Source organism: Kogia breviceps, chromosome 16, assembly GCF_026419965.1.
Source record: "Kogia breviceps isolate mKogBre1 chromosome 16, mKogBre1 haplotype 1, whole genome shotgun sequence".
Classification (NCBI taxonomy): Eukaryota; Metazoa; Chordata; class Mammalia; order Artiodactyla; family Physeteridae; genus Kogia; species Kogia breviceps.
This window is the reverse complement of record NC_081325.1, coordinates 14,706,113-14,719,296: the sequence shown is the minus strand read 5'-3', so window position 1 is coordinate 14,719,296 and position 13,184 is coordinate 14,706,113. Positions and strand designations below refer to the sequence as shown.

Genomic DNA, 13,184 nt, shown 5'->3' with positions numbered 1-13,184 from the left:
AAAATTAAAATACCCAACCACTGTGAAACTGTAAGTATATATTAATATATGATATTTGGTATATATATAAAATCATATACCTTATTTTTATTTAATTTAATGCAATATTTAATTTAATATTACATATAAATATCATGAATCTTTTCCAATGGCATTACTGTACTATTGTATATATAATTTCATCCTGAATCTCTATTATTTCCTTTTTGTTTTCTGCTTTTGCTTTTATAAATAATGCTATGATGAATATCCTTGTACAGAAACCTTTGTTCACATTTCTGATTATTTCCATTGAATACATCCCTAGAAATGGAAATAACTGGGTAAAAGGAGATATTTAAGACTTTTGAGAATATTACCAGTGGTCCTCCAGAAAGATTGAATCACTTGACATTTATACCTGACCTGTATAAGAGGGTCTATGTCTTGCATCTTTGCCAACTCTGGGTATCATCTGTTAATTTTAATCTTTGGCATTTTGATGGATAAAATAGCATCTTATACTATATTTCATACATATAGTGTATACTTATTTTATTTTGCATCTCTGATTTCTAGTGAGCTCGAAAATGTTTTAAAACACGTAAGCCATTTAAATTTTATTCCTCAGTGAGTACTTTTTTTCTCATTGAATTGCAAAGGCCCTTACATATTAAGATTGACACTATATCTGCTGTACCTACTAACAACAACTTTTTTTCCCTGCTTGACAGAAATTCCTGGACCTCATACTAAGATGAGAAGAAACTGCTCCAAATTAATTACAAAAATGTGGGTTGATTTGATCACAAGAAGTTCAACAAATTTTGTTCTCTTTCTATGTGCCAAGCGTCACACTGAGTACAGAGTGAGAACACATAGACCTTGTGCTCCAGTCACACTCAAGACACAGGGGGATGCAGGTACATAAACAGCTAATTAAGAAATGGTGCTGAGGCTTGAGACATTTACATGCTGTGTGGCTTCCCTGGGGAAGTGAGAGCAACCGGTATTGTTACTGAATTCCCTTCCAAACCTTATTTTGCTCTGAAGAAAGGCTCACATACACACTACACAGACATCACACAGATAGACATCACATACACACACACACACACACCCTCCCTTCATATGGTCTTTTTACAGATGTTTGCAGAAAAGGCAGCGTGGTCGGTAAAGATGGAAACAGAGGACAAGGCAGGTCTGTTAGAGTCATTACTCCCCGCGCACGCAACCCCTTTGGAATTCGTGTTCCAGAGACACTGTTCATGCAAATAAAGCTCTTTGCTTCCCAAGTTCTCTCTGGCCCCCCGCCATGCTAATTACAGAGGAACACAGTCCAGGCTCAGCTGTGAGATGATCATTCCACGTTCCACTGACTTCCTTGGAATTTCCAAAGAAGTGAACCAAGGGCACAGCTTGGCTAGTTGGCAGATTAAAAAATAACAATGAAACTTGTTTCAGACAAAATGATAAAATGGAGGTGTCTCTGTCAAAATAAGAGACACAAGTACTTTCTAGGATTATAATAAAATAAACATTTAGTGTTCCGAAGATAAGCAACATTTGTCCCTGGAAAAGGGATAGACACCCTTTTTTCTGACATTTTCTGGCCTTTTTCAAAGGTACCCTAATTTACACAGGAAATAGAATATATTCATAAAGTGACTTTCATAAGTGACACAGGTAATCAGAAGCAATACTGGAACTGAATCCAGATATTAGGATCCTTGGCCTAGCGTTCATCTCATGCACAATGTTGCCTTCCCATTGAAGTATATGAAATATAGGCTTGATTTGCCCAAGAAAATCCACATAGCCAAGAAAAGGTATATGGGCCACATGGGGGTATCTTAGGTAGATGCAGGAGGAAGGTGAGTGAAAGGCAGGGGATTCAGTGTGGCCTGGAGGGGACAGTCCACAGCAGGCCTTGGTGGAGATAGTGATGTCCTAGTTCAGGCGGGCGTTTGTCAACATCACCACCACCGTCAGCATCATCATTATTATCCTCATCACCTACACACTGCCACAGCCTCCCCACAACTTACTGCTGTGAACTCATTCTCTTCAGATCATCCTCACACAGATGCCAAGGTGACACCTGTACAACTCTTACTTGACTGGCTCACCTCTTATTTAAAACCTACTACCTATAGGATTCAGTTTAAGCTAACATGGCTCCTCTGTGGTCTGTCTCTGCCTACTCTCCAGCCCCCTTTTCCATTGCCCCTGGCTTGAACTTGTTGCTTTAGGTTTAGTTCATCCTCTGAGAAGGCCTCTTCGATCCCCTTTAGCTGGGTTAAGTGCCCATCTTTGGAGCTCCTATATATTACTCCAATACTATACTTAAATTTTACTAATATTTTCTAAAAATCAAAGTCTTATTTTTGTGTTTGACTATAATAGGTGCTGGGACATGTTAGGAAAGTCCACTGAATTTGGTAGTTAAGAGCATCAGACTCTGAAACCACATCTCTGGGTTTGAAACACAGTCCTGACACTTGTTAATTGTATGACTTTGTGCAAGTTACTTAACCTCAGTTTTTCTGTCTATAAAATGGGACTAATACGCAGTGGTTGTGAGTCCGCCTGCTGATGCAGGGGACGCGGGTTCGTGCCCCGGTCCAGGAGGATCCCACGTGCCGTGAGCCACGGCCGCTGAGCCTGCGCGTCCGGAGCCTGTGCTCCGCGAAGGGAGAGGCCACAACAGTGAGAAGCCCATGTACCGCAAAAAAAAAAAAAAAAAAAAAAAGGACTAATAAAAGTCTACAGTGTTTAGGGGAGGGTTAAATGAGTTTATATATATATAAAAAGCACTTAAAAGAGTGGCTGGCAAATCCATGCCATGTAAGCTATAGAAATATTTGCTATCACGATTGCGATTAAAGGCACATATAACACGTGCCTGACCTCAAGGAGCATGAAAAGAACTACTAGAAAGACAAAGAATATATGTAATAAAAAAGGATAACTAATAATTGTATTCAAACTACATTAGCATGAAACATCCAGACTAGTAGATAAGAAACCTTCCTGCATTTCAGAAAAGGGGCAAACCATCTCAGGTCCCAGGCAGTCGGGCTCGATGGGCATATGGCACAGAGCAGTTCTCTGTCGGCTGTTGTGTACAGCCATCCATACAGCATGGCATTGCAGATGCTAACAAGCTCCGCTCCGGGCACTTATTGCCAGTAGCACCCCCACTGTGACAACCATAAGTGCTGTACACATTTCCAAACATCTCCTAGGAGAGTGGTACTGTACCTAGTGAAAAACCTTGCAGGTGGAGAAGGGTAAACATGGACATCCCAGGCAAGAATAGCATGACCAAAAGAATGATGGTAAGAATGCTCATAAAGGGTTATGGGTCAGGGTGTAGGGCGAGGTGTAGCAGACATATAATTCTGATGAAGACCCCAGGGACCAGAATGTGAAGAAACTCGATGCTTGATTGAGAAATGAGATTTCTCACGTTCTCTTCTTATGTCTCAGTTGCTGGAACTGAGTGGAAGGAATATAAGCTTTAGAGTCAAAGAACCATAGGTTTGAATTCTACTTCTACCATTTACTTGGTGTATAAGTCATTTCATCTTTCTCATCATCCATACAAGGAATATATAAATGGATCTATGTGAAGAATTAAGAGGTACATTAGTTAAAGCTCTTAGAAAAGTGTCTGGAACATATGACGTGTACCAAAAATGTGAGTTCGCTTTTTGAAGTTCCTCTCTGTCTGCCACCACTCCAGGTTAATAACTTGCACTTGGATAACTTTCCACTTCATTTTATTTTGAACTTTAACTAAACGCACCTAATTATCAAGTTTAGAGATTGGGAAAGGATGTATTCTGCTCAGAGTGTCTGCAACAAATTATAGTTTCAAGGCTCAATGGTACATTCCTAGGGGGTGTTGGCTCTTAAGGGGGCCACTTGAGAGTGGTTTATTTAGAACTCCCATAACAAAGCATCACCAGAGAGGCAATTATCCTGCACCTTGAATCTGAAAAGAGGAAGAAGACGATTACTTTGGCAGGCAGAATGAATGTTTTATATATGGCCTATCATAATTTTTTTTTTTCAATTTCACTGAAAAGAAAACCTTTAGAGGCAGATTTTTAAAACCTATTTTGAGGTCTCTTCAACAAGCAGAAATGTACCTATAATTGGCTCTGCGGCTTCCATTTCCTATTTAATATGAAGCCTCCACCTTAACTGCATCTCCCTGCTTACAGTTTGCTCTTTTAGAGGATGCTTTGGGCACCTGCACTGTTGTGTATCAAATGGGTAGTTGAATGATGGGTACAGCTTTTTGCATCTTTGTAAGCAGTGTAGACGATGGAAAGCAATCTGGCTACTGAAAAGAAAAACAAAAAACAACTCTTCATTTGTTTGAATGATACGATTGTATCCAGTAAAATGTCCAAGGTAAGAAGTCTCAGAAACATAACTTTCCAGCCACTGTCAGAAACTCAAGCTTTTGACTGTTTAGAGACTAAGGTGTCAGAATTACTGGCTGGAAATTCCGTGCCTTTCAGCTGCCTACCTTTAGGGTTTTGCTCTGCTTCCTCTTTGTGTTTCCAGGGGAGGACATAAAGAAAAGAGAAACTCGGGGTGTCATTTGCAGGACTGGGCAACAGATTGTTGGGAGAGGTTAAAGTGAAATTTGGGAATTAATAAGGCCTTTAATTTTTCCTTCTATTTAATCCAATTCATTCAATTGAGTTGTTTAAAATTATGGAGCTTTGTTCATAAATTTCTGATTGGATTTGTATTCAGAAATGCAAAGGTTATTTTTAGGACACTTTTTTTTGTAATTCACGTATTTCATCTATAACCTTATCTAGGAAGCATGAGGTAGGCTGTTATAAGTTGAATTGTGTCTCTCTGCAAAAACAAAGATATGTCAGAATCCTAACCTCTGGTACTTCAGAAGGTGATCTTATTCAGAAATTGAGACTGTCATACAGAGCGAAATAAGTCAGAAAGAGAAAAACAAATATTGTATATTAATGCATATATGTGGAATCTAGACAAATGGTATAGATTATCGTATTTGCAAAAGAGAAATAGAGACACAGACATAGAGAACAAATGTATGGACGCCAGGAGGGAAAAGGGAGGTTGTGGGATGAATTGGGAGATTGGGATTGACATATATACACCATTGATACTATGTATAAAATAGGTAACTAATGAAAACCTACTGTATAGCTCAGGGAACTCTACTCAGTGCTCTGTGGTGACCTAAATGAGAAGGAAATCCAAAAACGAGGGGATATATGTATACGTATAGCTGATTCATTTTGCTGTACAGTAGAAACTAACACACCATTGTAAAGCGACTCTACTCCACTAAAAATCAATTAAAAAAAAGAAATTGGGTCACTGTAGATGTAATGAGTTAAGATGAAATCATTAGAGTGGGTCTTAATCCATTATGACTGATATAAAAAGGAAAAATCTAAACTAAGAGACAGATACACACAGAGAATGTGAAGAGGAAAGCCGAGGAAAGAGGCCCAGAGCAGATCTTTCCTTCACAGTCATCACAAGGAACCAACTCTGCTGACACCTAGACTTCCAGGCTCCAGAATCGTGAGATGATAATGTCCTACTGTATAAGCCACTCAGTTTCTGGTACTTCATTAGCAGCAGCCTTAGGAAACTAATACAGAGGTTTACATTTTATTTATTTATTTATTTATTAACATCTTTATTGGAGTATAATTGCTTTATAATGGTGTGTTAGTTTCTGCTTTATAACAGTGAATCAGTTATACATATACATATATCCCCCAATCTCCTCCCTCTTGTGTCTCTCTCCCTCCCACCCTCCCTAATTCCACCCCTCTAGGTAGTCACAAAGCACTGAGCTGATCTCCCTGTGCTATGCCATTGCTTCCCACTAGCTATCTATTTTACATTTGGTAGTGTATATATGTCCATGCCACTCTCTCACTTCGTCCCAGCTTACCCTTCCCCCTCCCCGTGTCCTCAAGTCCATTCTCAAGTAGGTCTGCGTCTTTATTCTCGTCTTGCCCCTAGGTTCTTCATGACCATTTTTAAAAAAAATTCCATATATATGTGTTAGCATATGGTATTTGTTTTTCTCTTTCTGACTTCCTTCACTCTGTATGACAGGGTCTAGGTCCATCCTCATCCCTACAAATAGCTCAATTTCGTTTCTTTTTATGGCTGAGTAATATTCCATTGTATATATGTGCCACATCTTCTTTATCCATTCATCTCTCGATGGACACTTAGGTTGCTTCCATGTCCTGGCTATTGTAAATAGAGCTGCAATGAACATTGTGGTACATGACTCTTTTTGAATTATGGTTTTCTCAGGGTATATGTCCAGGAGTGGGATTGCTGGGTCGTATGGTAGTTCTATTTTTAGTTTTTTAAGGAACCTCCATACTGTTCTCCATAGTGGCTGTATCAATTTACATTCCTACCAACAGTGCAAGAGGATTCCCTTTTCTCCACACCCTCTCCAGCATTTATTGTAATATTTGCAAATGAAGCAACTGACAGAGGATAAATCTCCAGAATTTACAAGCAGCACATGCAGCTCAAGAAAACATACAACCCAATCCCCAAATCGGCAGGTTTACACTTTAAAATTGCTATTTCTTTAGACATCATATTGTTTCATTGACAACTGCGTTACTCTAGATATTTACTGTAAGAACAATTTCAGTTGAAAGATCAGAAAGAAGACACTTATTATACTTACAGTTTATTTTCAGTGAAGTTTCTAAAGAGCAAAATTATGTGCCAACATCTGTATCTGTCCTTACTGATACCACCCTGTACTATATTCAACCTATTTAAGCATCTTCCTGATGTGGTTTTTTTAGTTCCCACCAGGAAGCATTGAATAAATGGGTTCTTGGCTTCAGATTTCCTCCTGCTTCTTGGCTGGGACAGCAGTTGTGTCAAATTCAATTTCAGATTTCTGAACACACCCTGAGACACACCTACATCAATTTACCCATCTTTCTCTTGCCAAATCATATCCCCAAATACCCCCCTCTACGTTGACTAATTGTGAGTAGGAAGAAGTATTGGAGTTTGTCAGGCCTTAAACAAGGAATGAGAACACCCAGGGAGACCTACTGGATGATTGTGGGAATACTTAGAAACTGTGGCCAACACACCCTGCTCTCCAAGCCTCGGTGCAGGGACCTTAACTCTGAAAAGCAGTTTGTAGTACCTGCTTTTTTATGTACCCTTGGTAAATATATGCCTGAATAAAGGAATGAAAGAATTACATAGAGATAGACATGAAGCAGCATGAATAAGTATGGATGAAACTGTAGAGTCTTCTATTCATATCACCCTCCTTTCTTACTGGCTTTAAGATATATAGGAGGGTTAGAGAGAGGTCAGGATGAATAATGAAGTGGAGAATGAGGCCAAAGAAGGCAGCACAGTGGGAGGTACCAGCTTTCTGGGCTTTGAACTAGACTAACTTCCCAGGCCCCCAATCAGCTGTGTAGTGCTTCCTGGGGCGTCCTAGGAAGGGACTGAGTTACATATACCATTCCTTCCAATTAGTTGTGTAACCTCAGAAAAATAACAAAACCTCTTTGAACATTACGGCTTCTTAATCTAAAGTTTGTGAAAAAATAGTCTTGATCTCATAGACTATAATGAGGGTTAAATAAGAATGTAAGGACTTCCCTGGTGGTGCAGCAGTTAAGAATCCACCTGCCAATGCAAGGGACGTGGGTTCGAGCCCTGGTCGAGGAAGATCCCACATGCCACGGAGCAACTAAGCCCATGTGCCACAACTTCTGAAGCCTGTGTGCCTAGAGCCTGTGCTCCACAATGAGAAGCCACTGCAATGAGAAGCCTGTGCACCGCAACAAAGAGTAGCCCCCGCTCACCTTAACTAGAGAAAGCCCATGCAGAGCAATGAAGACTGAACGCAGCCAAAAATAAATAAATAAATTTATATATTTAAAAAAAGAATGTAAAACATAAAACACAGTGCCTGATACAAAGCAAAAGCTCAATAAATATCAGTTGTTCATGTGTGCTTTTTCAGGAAGAAAGAAGTTAACAGAGATTACTCCTTTCTAAGACTAGGTTTAAGGCTCTAAGTGCAAGTGTATCCCTCCCATATACCAAAAATAATAATAATAATTTACTTATTCAACAAATATTTTTCAGCATCTTCTAACACTATGCCAAAATGGAAAATGTTGAGTAAAACAGTCTAGCAGGTAAAGAAGATGTGGTATATATATATACAATGGAATATTAGGCAGCCATAAAAAAGGAACGAAATTGGGTCATTTGTAGAGATGTGGATGGACCTAGAGACTGTCATACAGAGTGAAGTAAGTCAGAAAGAGAAAAACAAATATCGTATATTAACGCATATATGTGGAATCTAGGAAAATCTATTTCTGCCATTTGCAAGGCAGAAATAGAGACACAGATGTAGAGAACAAACGTACCGGCACCAAGGGGGGAAAGCGTGGGGGGGGGGCAGGTGGGGTGGTGGTGGTGGGATGAATTGGGAGATTGCGATTGACATATATACACTAATATGTATAAAATAGATAACTAATAAGAACCTGCCGAATAAAAAAATAAAATTAAATTTTAAAAAAAGGTCTAACAGGTAATATGGATTTATGGCAGAGGTTATAAAGGATGAAGACCTCTATGACTCACTCATTTATTCAGTCATTGTCTCTTATGTGTTATTGCTACATAATATGCATACCTAAGGATAATTTTAAAATCCCTAATCTGTCCAACACACTTATTTAAAAAGTCACAGAAGCTAGCATCTCCACTTAAAACATCAAAATGTTTGTGGCACTGATGATAAACATCACATAGAAATTTTTTTTTAAAACAGCTCAGCAGTTGTAAACTGTGCATTTAAGAATTATTAAATCCACAGTGTTATTCAGCCAAACAAATATTGACATGATGTATCATCACAATATGCTCCCAATAACAGCTTTTACATTGCTAATGAGTTTTGCCAGAAAATCAGGGATTTATGCCAAAAAACTGGCTCTTAGTGCTTGTCTGCCAACCTTGGCCAGTGTTTTGCATCCAGACAGAATTTCCACAACACCCCCTATACAGCAAAGCAGGTAACAGGGCCATAAACCTACTTTTCCAATGTTCACAATTCTCTTTGCAGCTATGAATGTATATATATTTACTAAGAGTCTTAACTGCGTAGATTATTGAGTGTTCAATTTTTCAAGCAAAGTGAGATCACAGAAATGGTCAGTAGCAAGCTATGAGGGCCTCCCCAGATGTATCCTTTTCCTTTTTGGAAAATATTGCAATATAATTCTAGCAAAAATCATGGCCAACAAGCCACAACACACGGTGTGGATTTTATAATCTCATAGACCTAGGAGCCAACCTCACTGCTCTAACTTTGAACACATTAACTTAAATTTGGTTCCCTTAACAGTAAAGAGATGAACATGGCAGTTTGTGAAGAGATTAAGGTTTCAACGAGATAATGTAAATTTCCTAGCTGTGCTCTGTCCATTAAAAGGGTTTGAAGTATATCCTTCCATATAATTACTTCACTTGGCAGATTTTGCTGGTTTTGAAATGTATAAATTTTTGAGAGCCCAAGAAAAAGGAATGAATCTTAATCACATTTCATCTCCAGTATTTACCAATATCCATAATACAGCTGATGATTAATATATATTTGTTAAAAAATTGGAGGATGCTTCACACTTTTAAAAGAATGATTAATTCGTTTCTGAGACAGGGTAAATCCCTGCTACAAGAAGTGATGAGGAAATATGGGTATATTGGTTAATTAAATATTCTGACTAAAGAAGTTACCAGATAGGAGACACACTGTTGAAATTTTCAAAGTTTTCATTCTTTTACATAGTCTTTTGATTAAAAAGTCCTTACTGGGTACCTGCTATGGGCAAGGCAACTTTGGAAATCCAGTTTCAGTCATGACCTTATGCTTTTATAAAATTTATAGTTTAAATCAGAGACAAATATAATTCTGTATTTAATAATTGTTGTAATGGAGGAATGTACAAAATGCAATGGGTGCTTAGAGAGCTAAACACCTAACTCTACTTGGGAGGAGTGAGCAAAGGCTCCATGGCTTCTAAACTTGAAGAATGAGTCTGAGGCTTTGCAGGCAAATGGAGAAAGCAAAGGCATGGAGGCATAATATGGCACATCAGATACTAAATATTATTTGTAGTTGTGTAGCTGCAGTGTGAACTGGAGAAGAAAACTGTACGAAAGAGAGTAGCAATAACAGATGACTGAACAGTTCAAAGACCAGTTCATGAAGGGCCACAGATGTCATGAGAAGTATACATTTTTGTTCAGTGGGATTTCGAGTAGTGGAACTACATGATCATATCTCCATGTCACAAAGCTCATTACAACGAAAGTGTGGAAAAGGAAGTGGAGATTAGAGGCTTTTATAATAGCATATACGAGAAATTGAGGGCTTTAGATCATGGAGATGGCTATGAGATTCTATTCTGTTAACAGAATCAATCGAATTTTATGATTGGTTTGCTATGGCAAGATAAAGGCGAGAATCTCATGAGTTTCAAATGCCTGGCTTAGGTAGTTAGATGTGGCTAATAGTTTGGACAGATTGGGCTCTTTGAGAATGTCTATTTCAATTAATGGTTTAATTAAACAGCCTGGTTTAAATAGTGATTTATCTATCCCCGGCACTATCAGAGGGTACTTACAGAATTTCTGTATTGGAGGGGCTTATAGGTGAGTCTGGTGGGAAGAGCAGGTTACTAGGGAGCTAATCCTGTAGCTGCATCTGCAAGATACACAAGGTTAAAAAACATAAATTGTCTGATGGGGCTGATGAGCGCGGGGCCATAGGCCCACTCTGCCACCAGGCCACCCTATGGAGTCACACCAGACTCATAATTACCCTTATTTGTCTGGTTTTTACTTAATGTCCTACCATCATATCATATTTACACCATTAGTAAGCAATGCCATTCACGATTACACACATATTTGGTACTCTGAAATGAGAATTTAGGCCTGACACATTTCGCTTGTATTTTTAAATTTATAATTCAATATAGATCTAGTATATTGTGAAAAAGATGCTGAAAAATTCTCCCAGTATGATATGGAGAATTCCAAAGTCAAAGGAGTCAAATTTTAAATCTCAACCTCTTTAAGCCTCTTTCTTCTTCAGTAAAATGGGAATAATTTGGCATTGCTGTGAAGAATGAGACAAGTCAAAGTAAATACCAAAATATTTGATGTTCAATACAATATTGAAACTGTGTATTCATATTCAATACATATTTGTGCAATACATTTCTTTTAGATGAGTTACATATGTAAATTATGTGTATATAGCCACTAATTCCATAGGTAAATACATAAAATAGGTATATGTACACATACACATATATATGATTTACATATGTAATATGCAGTTTATAAATAGCCTTGGGAACACTAATATTTGGTCAGTTAATTTTTAAGTGCTCCATTACAGTACATAAATGCTTTCAAGTTAAAAATATTTCTAGGTCTTTGGGTAAAGACAGGGTGGGTTTTTTTTTTTTTTTTTTAAGTTTAATTTTATTTATTTATTTTTTGGCTGTGCTGGATCTTTGTTGCTGCACCTTGGCTTTCTCTAGTTGCTGCGAGCAGGGGCTACTCTTTGTTTAGGTGCACGGGCTACTCACTGTGACAGCTTCTCTCGTTGGGGTGCACGGGCTCTAGGAGCGTGGGCTTCGGTAGTTGTGCCTCGCCGGCTCAATAGTTGTGGCGTACGGGCTTAGTTGCTCCGCGGCATGTGGGATCTTCCCGGACCAGGGATCAAACCCATGTCCCCTGCATTTGTAGGCAGATTCTTAACCACTGCGTCACCAGGGAAGCCCCTTGGTGGGTATTTTTAATGTCTTAATTTGGGGACCTGGGAGCTTAAATTGGACTGAGTTTTCTTCCCACTGGCTTTTCTTTCGAATAACTAATCTTAAGAAATAAAATATCCAAAAAACTATCGGACATGGAACACTTTAAAAGGAGGCTTTACTACCGGTGAGTGAGAGAGACTGTTATAGCATCTCTGCACTTGGCTACTGGAGGAACAAGCAGTGGGATGTACACTTCCCAAGATTCTAGAACATATTCTAGTTACTCTGACCCCTTACACGGCATTTTGTTCATCTACGAAGTGAAAAGTTATCATTAATTCTCAAACTGAGCTGCAAAGCAGAAATCATCAGGGCTGATTTTATAAATAGAACTTCTTACACATCATTCCAGATTTAATGAGTAAGAACTTTAGGGGTGGCTTCCAGAAATCTGTATTTATAATTTCCGAGGCGATTCTGATAATCACCCCAGGTTTATTTAGGACCCACCAACCTAAACACTTACTACAGACACTGTAACTTGAATTGTTTTCCAAATGGACTGGCATTTGGAAATATATATTCATTTCTAAGACCTACAGCCATTAATCATTTTTGCTTTTTTTTTTTTTTTTTTTTTTTTTTTTTTTTTTTTGCGGTATGCGGGCCTCTCACTGTTGTGGCATCTCCTATCGCGGAGCACAGGCTCCAGACACATAGGCTCAGTGGCCATGGCTCACGGGCCCAGCCGCCCCGCGGCACATGGGATCTTCCCAGACCGGGGCACGAACCCGCGTCCCCTGCCATCGGCAGGCGGACTCCCAACCACTGCGCCACCAGGGAAGCCCTGCCCTTTTTTTGACTAAATTTGTTATATACTGGCTCAACAGGTGTGCTAATTAAACACTAATAATAAGAGTAGACAATATGGTTTATGGTATAAGAAAATGTATTTTCACAAGAGTACCAATAAAGCATTTAAACTAAATACAACACTTCAAAACACTCTGCACAAAGAAGTTACATATCACATTTATTTAATAACAAAATGTCTAGTTGTAACAAATTAGGCAGAGTTTTGTGCTAGAAACAGAATGGGGAAATCTAAATAAAACAAAAAATTCAGAAACTGGGTATTCATACATTTCTGGTTAATTGCAGCTTAATTAATGTTGTTAAAGACCAAGAGTCTTTACGCATCAGACCTTGTTTATAAAAATAAAAAATTCCCCAAACATTAGCAACATACTACCTCAGCACAATTTTTTTTCCCTTTACAATTCAGAATCCTGCCGTTCATTTGTCAAATATATGAACAATATC

At 38.5% G+C, this 13,184-nt stretch overlaps 1 long non-coding RNA gene across 2 annotated transcripts in view; it reads right to left on the bottom strand.

Moving 5' to 3' along the window:
- The window catches only part of LOC136792820 (uncharacterized), a 56,965-nt gene extending 45,132 nt beyond the window's left edge, over positions 1 to 11,833 (bottom strand). For both annotated transcript variants that reach the window (XR_010837286.1, XR_010837285.1), the window contains exons 1-2: positions 11,691 to 11,833; positions 10,716 to 10,795 (exon numbers count right to left, since the gene is read on the bottom strand). This is a non-coding gene — a long non-coding RNA (uncharacterized lncRNA). The remainder of the gene's footprint in view (positions 1 to 10,715; positions 10,796 to 11,690) is intronic.
- Positions 11,834 to 13,184: the final 1,351 nt, after the last annotated feature.